Genomic DNA, 10,063 nt, shown 5'->3' with positions numbered 1-10,063 from the left:
TCAGAGGCACATGACACAAAATTTACCATTCTAACAACTTTTAAGTGTACAGTTCGGCAGTGTTAAGTGCATTCGTGCTGTTGTGCACTGATCTCCAGAAGTCTTTTTATCTTGCAAAACTGAAACTCTATCCCCATTAAACAACAACGCCCCATTCCCCCAACCCCTCAGCCCCTGGCAACCGCCATTCTATTTTCTGTCTCAATGAATGTGACTGCTCTAAGTACCGCACACAAGTGGAATCATACAGTATTTGTTTTTTTGCCCAAGCAAACGTTTTTAATCATAGCTGTGTCACATTAAATTCACAGCCAGAAAGCAGACAATCTGAAAGCTTGAACTTAATGGCTAAGTATGGAAAACACACTCACACACACATACTGGCAGACACACGCTTCTTACAGAACTGAGCTTGGGACAAAGTCCACCTGGAGGGGCCACTGAAAACCTGTTTCTTGAAACTGCTGCGCCAGGTGTTTCATCTGGATGAGCAGAAAGGAAAGGTGAGCTTGTGTGGCAACCGGGAAGGGTCAAGGTCTTTCAAGTTATACAGGAATGAACCTGCAGGGAAGGTTCTCAGGTGGCCACCCGGAGCTGAAACCCAGCATGAAACCGGTTGCAAAAGGGAACAGCAGCCATCTCTGAGATCAAACCCAGGGCCAGGTGTGTAAAGGGCCTTGGGGCTCTGAGCTCTGGCCTGGGAACCAGACAGAAGACGCGTATGGTTCTGCAGGTTTAGCTTTGAGGACTTGTTCTGATGCCTCCAGTGTTATCTGCACCTCTGCTGCCAACTTGGCCCAGGGTCAAGGCAGGCTGGATGTAGGAGGAACCTGAGAGCAGGTGCCCTGAAGACTTCGTCGGGAAGCCCATTAAGGACAACTTCTTACTGTCCTGGAGCAGAAAACCACAGTGTTCTCACTTTACAATATGTCTGGGGAACTTTGCTCCTGCGTGGAAGGTGTTGCTGGCTGCTCGTGGCAGGGCCGGAGTGAGGCCCAGCATGCAGTGGCAGTCAGGACAACCCAGAGAGGACACGGTGCATCCTGACCTGTGGCTTCTCCCATAATCCTAAAGTGGGGAGCCAGGAATGCAGGTGGGGAGGAGCCCTCTCCAAAGCTCCAGGGCTGTTATTCTCCCCCTGTCCTTCTGCCTTTGCTGCTGTGCAAATTTATCTGGGTAGTTCCATCCTTTTCACACTGCGAAAGCTTGCAAGTGGACCCGTGCAGGCTGTGAGTGCCCAGATGTGCCCAAACAGGCCGCTTCCCAGGCCTGCCAGGTGGTCTCACCTGTGAGGCATCTCCTGGGGCTACAGGCCTCCATCCCAAGCCTGGTATCCTGCTGGAGTCCGCCTCTGCCTGCTGCCACCAGGCCGCCCTGCCTGCCTTCCCTGAGGCCTTGTTGGGGTAGGAAGGTGGCCTAACTGTCACAGGGCCTCAGTCATCTGGGGACACCTGCCCTGGTACTTTCATGGGGGCTCCTCTGGTCCCATGTAATTTACATTCCACATGTTGGAATGAGAGGGGACTTCCTTAGGCTGCTGGCGGTGCCCATGGTGGTTTGGGCTGGAACAGAGGTGATGTATGGATGGGTGATGTGGGGGCACCTCTGTGCTTCCTCCGCTCTCCCAGGTAATCCTACTTCCTCCCATCATAATCCCCCAACAGGCAGAAGGAAGCCAGCCGAATGTCTGTGCTGAGGGTCCCTCTCTCTTTCCCATCCACTTTCCTTCTTTCTTTCTTTTCTTCCTCTGACCCTCTCTCTGTCCCCTCTTCCCTCCTTATCTTTCTCTTACTTTGGCCATTTTTAAAAAGCTAAACATACATTTATCCTAAGACCCAGTAATTCTACTTATCTAGCTATTTACCAAGAGAAGTGAAAACATGTCCACACAACAACGTACATAAGAGCATCCCTAGTTTTATCCATAAGAACCCCAAACTGCAGGCAATCCCGATGTTTATCATGGATGAACCCACTGTGGTACATCCACACCAACGGATGGCCTCAGCAGTGAAAAGGAGCAGATCACTAATACACATGATAGCACGAATTAATCTCCAAACCATTAGATGGGGGGAAATACACCTGATCAAAAAGCTACAAATTGTATGAGTCCATTTATATGGAATTCTGGAAAAGCCAAATTAGGGACAGAAAACAGATTGTCGATTGCCAGGGCCGGGGTGGGGGAGGGGTTAAAAGAGGCAAAGGGCACAGGGAACATTGTAGAATGATGGAAATGTTCTAGGACTTAGTGGTGGTGGTTGCATGGGCAAATACATTTGTCAAAACTCACTTAACTGCACACACAAAAAGGAATCGTTTTATTCTGTGTAAATAAAATAGTTGCATAAAGGTTTTGTTTTGTTTTAAAGCAGCTTAGTCCAGCTTCCCTGAGTGGGTGGCACAATTTTGCCTGGAAATGGAAACTGGAATGACAGGCATCCCGACCAACATGTCCAGCACAAACTACTTAGGCGACACAGAAGGCCCATTGTGATCCGGCTTCACTCTCTCTGCAGCCTGGTCTGCACCTGGCCCTGAGCCCCAGCCAGCACAAACGATCTGCCATTCCCTCTGTGCACTGTGCACTTTGGCACTTCCAGGGCTTTGACATGGTCTTCTCTTTGCCCTAATACTCCACCATTTTCCTAGGAAAGCTCCGTGCATCCTTGAAGGCCTGACTCTAGGGTCCCTTCCCCACATCCTCCGCTAGTACTAGTCATACTGTAGTCTAACCTGTTTATTGATCTGTCCTCCCACAGTCTGTGAACTCCTAGAGGTCAAGGACAGTGCCATATTTCTCTCTATCGCCCAAAGCACCTCACACATTCTCTAAAACATAGCAGTGATGCATTCCTTGCTGAATGTCTACTGGGCAACATGTTAAACCTAAAAAAAATTTGCTGAAGAACTTCTCACAGCCTCCTAAGAAATAGATGTTATTTTCCCCAACTTGCAGATGAGGAAAATGTGGCTCATTTAGTTTAGGCAATGATGCTGAAGATCTCAAAGGCAGGAGGTGGCAGAGTTAAGTATAAGACTTCAAAGCCTGTGCTCTTTACCTTTCCTCAGTCAGTCAACAAACACCCAATGCCTACTGTGCACTAGGCACTTTCTTAGGCTCAAAGGGAAGGACAATGAATGAAGCTCAGTCCCTGCCTTCAGGGAGCCCATAAAGGAGAATATCTCACAAATCGTGGGAAACACACGCTGGAAGGAACGATGAGTGAAAGGATGAATGAGTGCGAGCTGCTTTCTTCCTCTTTTGCTGTCTGCACCACTGTGCCCCAGTACGCCAGGCAGGTGCTCCCCCCTTCCCTCCCCTACCCCAGAGGGACCTGACCCATGGAGCCTAGCACACCCCATCGCAAAGGCTGCCAGCTATGGATCTAAGGAATTAGTTTGACCGATGGATTCATAGTCCTTTGGTGGGCTTATAGTCACCACTCTGTTTTGTATAAACTTAGGTTAATTTATTAACTAGGTTTATGCCGGCAGGCTTGCATTTTTGGCTAGAATTTGAGCTTAGAGTATTTGGCTATCATACCTGTGAGAAACCCAATAAAAGTTTCCCCTGTTAGTTCATACACTTAATGGCACTGCTGGTGCCCTGAACAGTGCTAGGATACAGTAGATGTTCAGGTATTTGTTGTGAGTAAGTCTTGTCCATTTTGTTTTCTGAAGCTTGATTTTGAGAGTGAATTTACGTAGTCAGATTTTTTTTAAGTCTTTCATTTCCGATGTCTGTCTGCAATATGTCAGGAAATAGCTCAGCGATCACTTCACTTCACTTGAAAACAAAGTATAACCTTTTATCTGCAGCTGGGTGTCACTCGTTTTCTCCCCCTTCCCAATTCATTGGTAGAAGAGATCAAATCGTGCTGTATATTTACTTCATGGTACCACCCAGAACAATGCAATTTAGAAATTAATACCTATATTTTACTTTATGTTTTTATAAGAAAATTTCAAAATATTATGAAACCAAATGATTGCTACTTACAACAACGTGGATGAATTTCATAATCATAATATTGAGTGAGGAAAAAGGATATGAAAGAGTACATACACTTTATGATTCCATTTACATAAGGTCCAAAAGGAGGCACCCTGGGAGAACAAACAGGTGGTGCCAAAAATTGGCTAAGGGGATAAACAGCTACAAACTTCCAATTATAACATAAGTAAGTCACAAGGATGGAAAGTTAATCCTTGTATGTGGTACACTGACTGGTACCAAGACCGGTAGCTACACTGACTGTGGTGAGCATTTCACAACATACATTATTGTCAAATCACTGTGCTGTACACCCAAAACCAATAAAATATTGTATATCAATAATAGTTTAATAAGAAATAAGTAATTTTTTACGAAGAGGTGCAATAGATCTGTGGTAGAGCAAGCCAGGGCAGTGGCTATCATGGGGGTGGGGCAGTGACCCCTGCAGGTCCAGTGAGGCCTCAGTGTTCTTTGTCTGAGTCCTGATCAGACAGATGGGCTCACTGTGAAAGCTTATAAACTTTTGTGCTCTCCTCCGTATGCATGGCATACATCAATAAAAATGTAAATGTGATGAAACCAAATGTGGGTGCCTTTTCTGGATAAAATAAAGGACTTTGATCCATTCGCCTTTTAGCTTCTGTTAACCAGTGTAGTGCAAATAAGATAACATTTGTCTTTGGTGTTTAACTCTACTTTATTGAATGGTTTCATTTAAGTTAGTCAGCAGTTTGGACCTGTTGTCCTTCCAAGGCAATCAATGAGATGAACTGTATCTGTTTTGATTGATTTCTTAGGATGTTGACCAGTATGATTGTTTTACTTTGTTCTTATGTTTTTGTTTCATCAACAAGCATCTTTTAAAAATGAACCACTACATAATATAGGAAAACAAAATTTTCCCCATATTTCATTTCTGATAAACGAAATGGGGTTAGCACCTTCTGATTTCTTGGTGTGTTTAGTAAACGGTGTTTAGGTATTAAATGTGACCAGGTGAACACACACAAACATGCCACTTTGGTGACAAAGCCCAGAGTAGTTTTCAGATTCCTGAGAATCCAAACCAGCCAATTCTGCAAGCTACAGAACTACTTCTATTCCAATACCAGCGATGCTCATTTAACTCCTTCCTCTCATATTTTTTTTATTATTTAGCTCACTTTGAACTCAAATAGTTACATGAATTAAAAATCAGGAGAGTTCTACCAAAATCCAAATTTCCGGCTTCTCTTAACCAGAAATATGGGGACAAAGGACCTATATTCCTGACTGGCAACAACTAGCTGACTCATATTTACTTTGTCAGCCATCTGTCATGTGTCAGGCACTTGCCCTGTTCCAGGACTAGGGATCAAAAAATGAATGATGTGAGATCTCTGTTCTCAAGAACTTAGAATCAAATAAATAAGATAAGAGAGCTATACAGATAATTATAATACAAGCTAGAATGTGACAATTATCCTAATATATTTATAAAAAGATATCAACTCGGATATATGTGTATATATATATATATATATATAAACACACTTCCAATTGTAAAATAAATAAGTAACCGGGATGTAATGTATAGCATAAGGAATATAGTCAAAATATTGTAACAACTTGGTATGGTGATAGCTGGTACCTAGAATTATCATGTATATAAATGTTGAATCACTGTGTTGTACACCTGAAACTAATGTAATACTGTGTGTCAACTACCCTTCAATAAAAAATAATTATCCAAGAAAAATAAAATAAAATAAAATAAAATAAATAAAAATAAAAAGATATCAACTCAGGGCATAAATCTGCAAAGCAGTAAAAAGCTAACCTTTTCAAACAATATTGCTTCTCTCTCACTTACCAACTTTACATTTCCCTGTATGGCCCCGGAAGATGACTGGTTAGCCAGACACGGGTAAGATTCCTCAAGGGAGGAACAACCTAAGACAGGCACAGTTGCAAGGGGGCCATCAGGTGAGAAATTGGGGATCAACAGAGGTGAGGCTTAGAATCTCACCCCCCCTGTTTTGAGAGAAATCTTCTGCATCCGTGGATGTTTTGTTGCCCTTATCTAGCTTGGATTAATACTTAGTCCATAGGCACAGACCTGATCATCTACATTTGCCCTCTTACAGCACTAAATTATGTTTTCTACCTTTATCTTGCATCTACCTACCACTTCAGCATTTTATTTAAAATAATAATAATAATAATAATAAGGGAGAAATGTGGGATTCACATATAAATCAAGTATAAAAATCAAATGAATAATCATATCTGACTTGATTGTTTATAGTTCATGATGCGTGATCAAAACCGAAAGTTTCTGTGATATGACTGCCCTTGCACTGTTCACCATGTAAGAACTTATTCACTATGTAAGAACTTGTTCACCATGTAAGAACTTGTTCGTTAGGCTTCAGAAGATTGGAGACTGTTGAGAATTAGGCTTGGGGTTGATTAATGATTGTGCATTGAGTCCCCTATACAGAATTTTATTGTTGTTAACAACCATTTGATCAATAAATATGAGAGATGCCCTCTCAAAAAAAAAAAGATATCAACTAACACGGAAGGGAGAAATCACATCTCAATGAAGAGCTCACCAAAGCCTTTACCATTTTTTCCAATCACAAAATAAAATATTTTCATCATAGAAGAATTAGAAGATTCAAATACATGAAAGACTATTCAAAAACACTCAATTGTAATACCTCCCCACATTTTGGTATATTTCTTCCAATCTTATTTTTTATGTGTCCATCTTAATAAAAGTGACACATATGGTAGCCTGCTTTTAGTTGCCCAAGATATGGGATGAGCATTTCCCATGTCATTGTTTCAGAATCCTGATTTTTTTTTTAATTATTGCATTTTATCTCATAACATAGATGCACTGCATTATTTTATTTATTGTCCTATTGTTGGGCACTTAGATTGTGTTTAATTTTCTGCTATTATGAATAATGTTAAGCTAAATCTACTCATTTATAGATTTGTCCCAGCTACAGAATATTTCTTGAAGCAAGTGTCATTTGGACTTTGCAAAAGCTTAAAGAGAGTGTGCAATGAAGCAATGAAGCAGGGTACTACTTGAGAAAGGCCAAATGACCACCAAGACAGGTCACCATAGGAAGATACCTTGAGAATTAACTCCTGCTATTAAAGGCATGCTTTTACCCTAAAACTTTTCATGTATTTGTGTTCAATCTTTATAATTTTATAATATCTTGGGACTAATTACCCAGATTTATATATAAATATCACATATGAATATGTATATAAACCGTAAACATTTAGAATATAATGTATTACAAATATTATGACTTATAATACTTATAAATTTATGTATGCATTTATATATAGACTTACCTTCTTAAAATTTAAGTACATTTATATATTTAACGAGGAAACGATCTAACTGCCTCATATGGAAAAAATCAGTATAGACATACAGGTCACTGGAATAGAACAGAGAGTCCAGAGATACACCACATGTATATGAACAATTGATTTTTGACGAAAGTATCAAGGTAATTCAGTGGGGACAGGTGGAATGTAAAATGGTGCATCCACTCTGGAAGACAATTTGTTAGTTTCTTATAAAATTACCATAAGACCTAGCAATTCCACTTCTAGGTATTTACCCAAGAAAAATGAAAATATACATACAAAAATATTCATAGCAGCTTTGTATTCCCAAACTGGAAACAACTCAAATGTTCATCAACAAATGAGGGGATAAGCAAATTGTAACATCTCTACCCATACAATAAAATGCTACTCAGAAAAAAAACAACCCTACTATTAGAGACAATAATGTAAATGAATCTCAAAAACACTGTGGTGAGTGAAAGCACATACAGAAGACTATGTATCATATGACTCCATTTAAATGAAATATCAGGAGTGACAAATTTAGTCAATGGTGATAGCAAGGACCCATGGTTGTCTAGGGCTGGGAGTAAGGGGTGAGGATTGATGGGAAGGAGCACAAGTGACCTTTCTGGGGTGCTAAAAATGGTCTTACTTTGATCACAATGGTCATTGTATGTTTGTCAAAATTCAAAGAACTGTATTCTTGAAATGGGCATATTTAAGTTTACTTTTAGAAATTCATTCTATTCTCACAACACAGACACAAAAGATAACTATGTGAGATGATGGATGTGTTAACAAACTTATTGTGGTAATCATTTTATAATACATACATGTATCAAACCATGTTGTGCACATTAAATTTATACAATATTATATGTCAGTTATATCTCAATAAAATTGGGGAAAATGTAACAAATTCCTATGACCAAAAAAAAAAAATCCATTCCAGTGTCACACAAAGTGGAGGAGTGGGAAGCCTGGGGATTAGTTCCTCCTCCACTGAAGCAAACTTTGAGCTAGAAAGAATGATAAACACTTATAACAGCCGGGAGAGTGCTTGATGAGGGAGTGGCTGCTGATTTTCATAGCCAGTATGCACAAGCCAGCTACTGTTGCCCATTCCTTAGCTGTGGGGATAGCAGTCTATGTTCCTAGACGGGATGGATCGGTGCAGGGTGGGCAGTGGGGATCCTGCCCTTCAAAATTTGAGGTTGTGCATTTTAGTTGGTCTGGTGGTTCCCTGAGGGACTACTGCAGACACCTGCTTTGGTTTCTCTCCACACGGTCTATGGCAGCTTCCCTGGCAGTATCTATTGGAAGATTTAAGGGAACAGAACTTTTTTCTTTTTGGGGGTTGGGGAGGTAATATTTCCAGTTTACTGGCTGGAAGAGGTAATAAAATAGAAACGTCAGTGATTTCATGTGATGAGGAATATACACCTTATGAAAACCACTTGGAAAAGACACAAGTGGACAATTTCAGCTCTTAATAAGCAAAATCAGCAGTCTCAAAGGAGAGAATGATTTTCTACAGTTACTGCACTATAATACTAAGAATGTCCACTTCTCAACAAAAATTTACAAAGCATGCAAAGACATAGGAAAGTATGGCCCATTCACAGGAAAAAAAGAATTTGACAAAAATCATCCCTAAGGAAGCTAACACAATAGAGTCTCTAGTCAAAGATATCAAATCAACTATTTTAAATAAGCACAATGAGCTAAAGGAAACAAAGAACTAAAAGAAATGAGGAAAACAATGTATGAACAAAATGAGAATATCAGTAAAGAGATAGAATTTATAAAAAGGAACCAATGAGAAAAACTGGAATGGAAAAATACAATAATCAAGTGAAAAATTCACTAGAAGAGTTTAACAGTAAATTCTAGAAGGAAGGGACAGTGACTGAAATGGGGTATGTGGGGGGACTTGCTAATGGGGAAGTCTAGTAACCATAATGTTGTTTAAGTAATTGTACATTAATGATATAAAAAAAAAATCTAGAAGGAAGGAATGACTGGCAAATTTGAAGATAAGGCAACTGAAACAGTCCAGTCTGAGAAGAAAATGGAATGACAAAAATTAGCAAAGCCTGAGGGACTAGTGGGGCATGATCAAGAGTAACAATAAGCACATTATAGAAATTCTAGAGGGAGAAATGAAAGTGACAGAAAAAATATTAGGAGAAATAATGGCTAAAAACTTCCCTTATCTGATGACAGATGCAAATATACACATTCAAGAAGCTCAATGAACTCCAAGACGGAAAAAACTCAAGAGATATATACCAAGACAAATTATAATGAAACTGTAAAACCCAAAGATAAAGAGGGAATCTTGAAAGCAGCAAGAGAAAAGCAATTCATCATGTATAAAGGCTCCTCAATAAGATTAATGGCTGATAGTTATCAGAACAATAGTGGCCAGAAGGCAATGGTATCTAAAGGCTTCAAAGGAAAAAATCCTATCAACCAAGAATTCTATAACCATTAAACCTATCCTTCAAAAATAATAGAGAAACGAGACATTTCTATATAAACAGAAGCTGAGGCAGATTACTAGTAGATCTGCCCTATAAGAAATGGTAAAGAGAGTCCTTCAGGCTGAAATGAAAAGAATAAACACTGCGAAAGGTGCTACTTAGACAAATATAAAAGCCAGTTACATGGTACTCTTGTGTGTAACTC

Source organism: Manis pentadactyla, chromosome 10 (genome assembly GCF_030020395.1).
Source record: "Manis pentadactyla isolate mManPen7 chromosome 10, mManPen7.hap1, whole genome shotgun sequence".
Classification (NCBI taxonomy): domain Eukaryota; kingdom Metazoa; phylum Chordata; class Mammalia; order Pholidota; family Manidae; genus Manis; species Manis pentadactyla.
Note: the sequence above shows the minus strand (reverse complement) of the source record.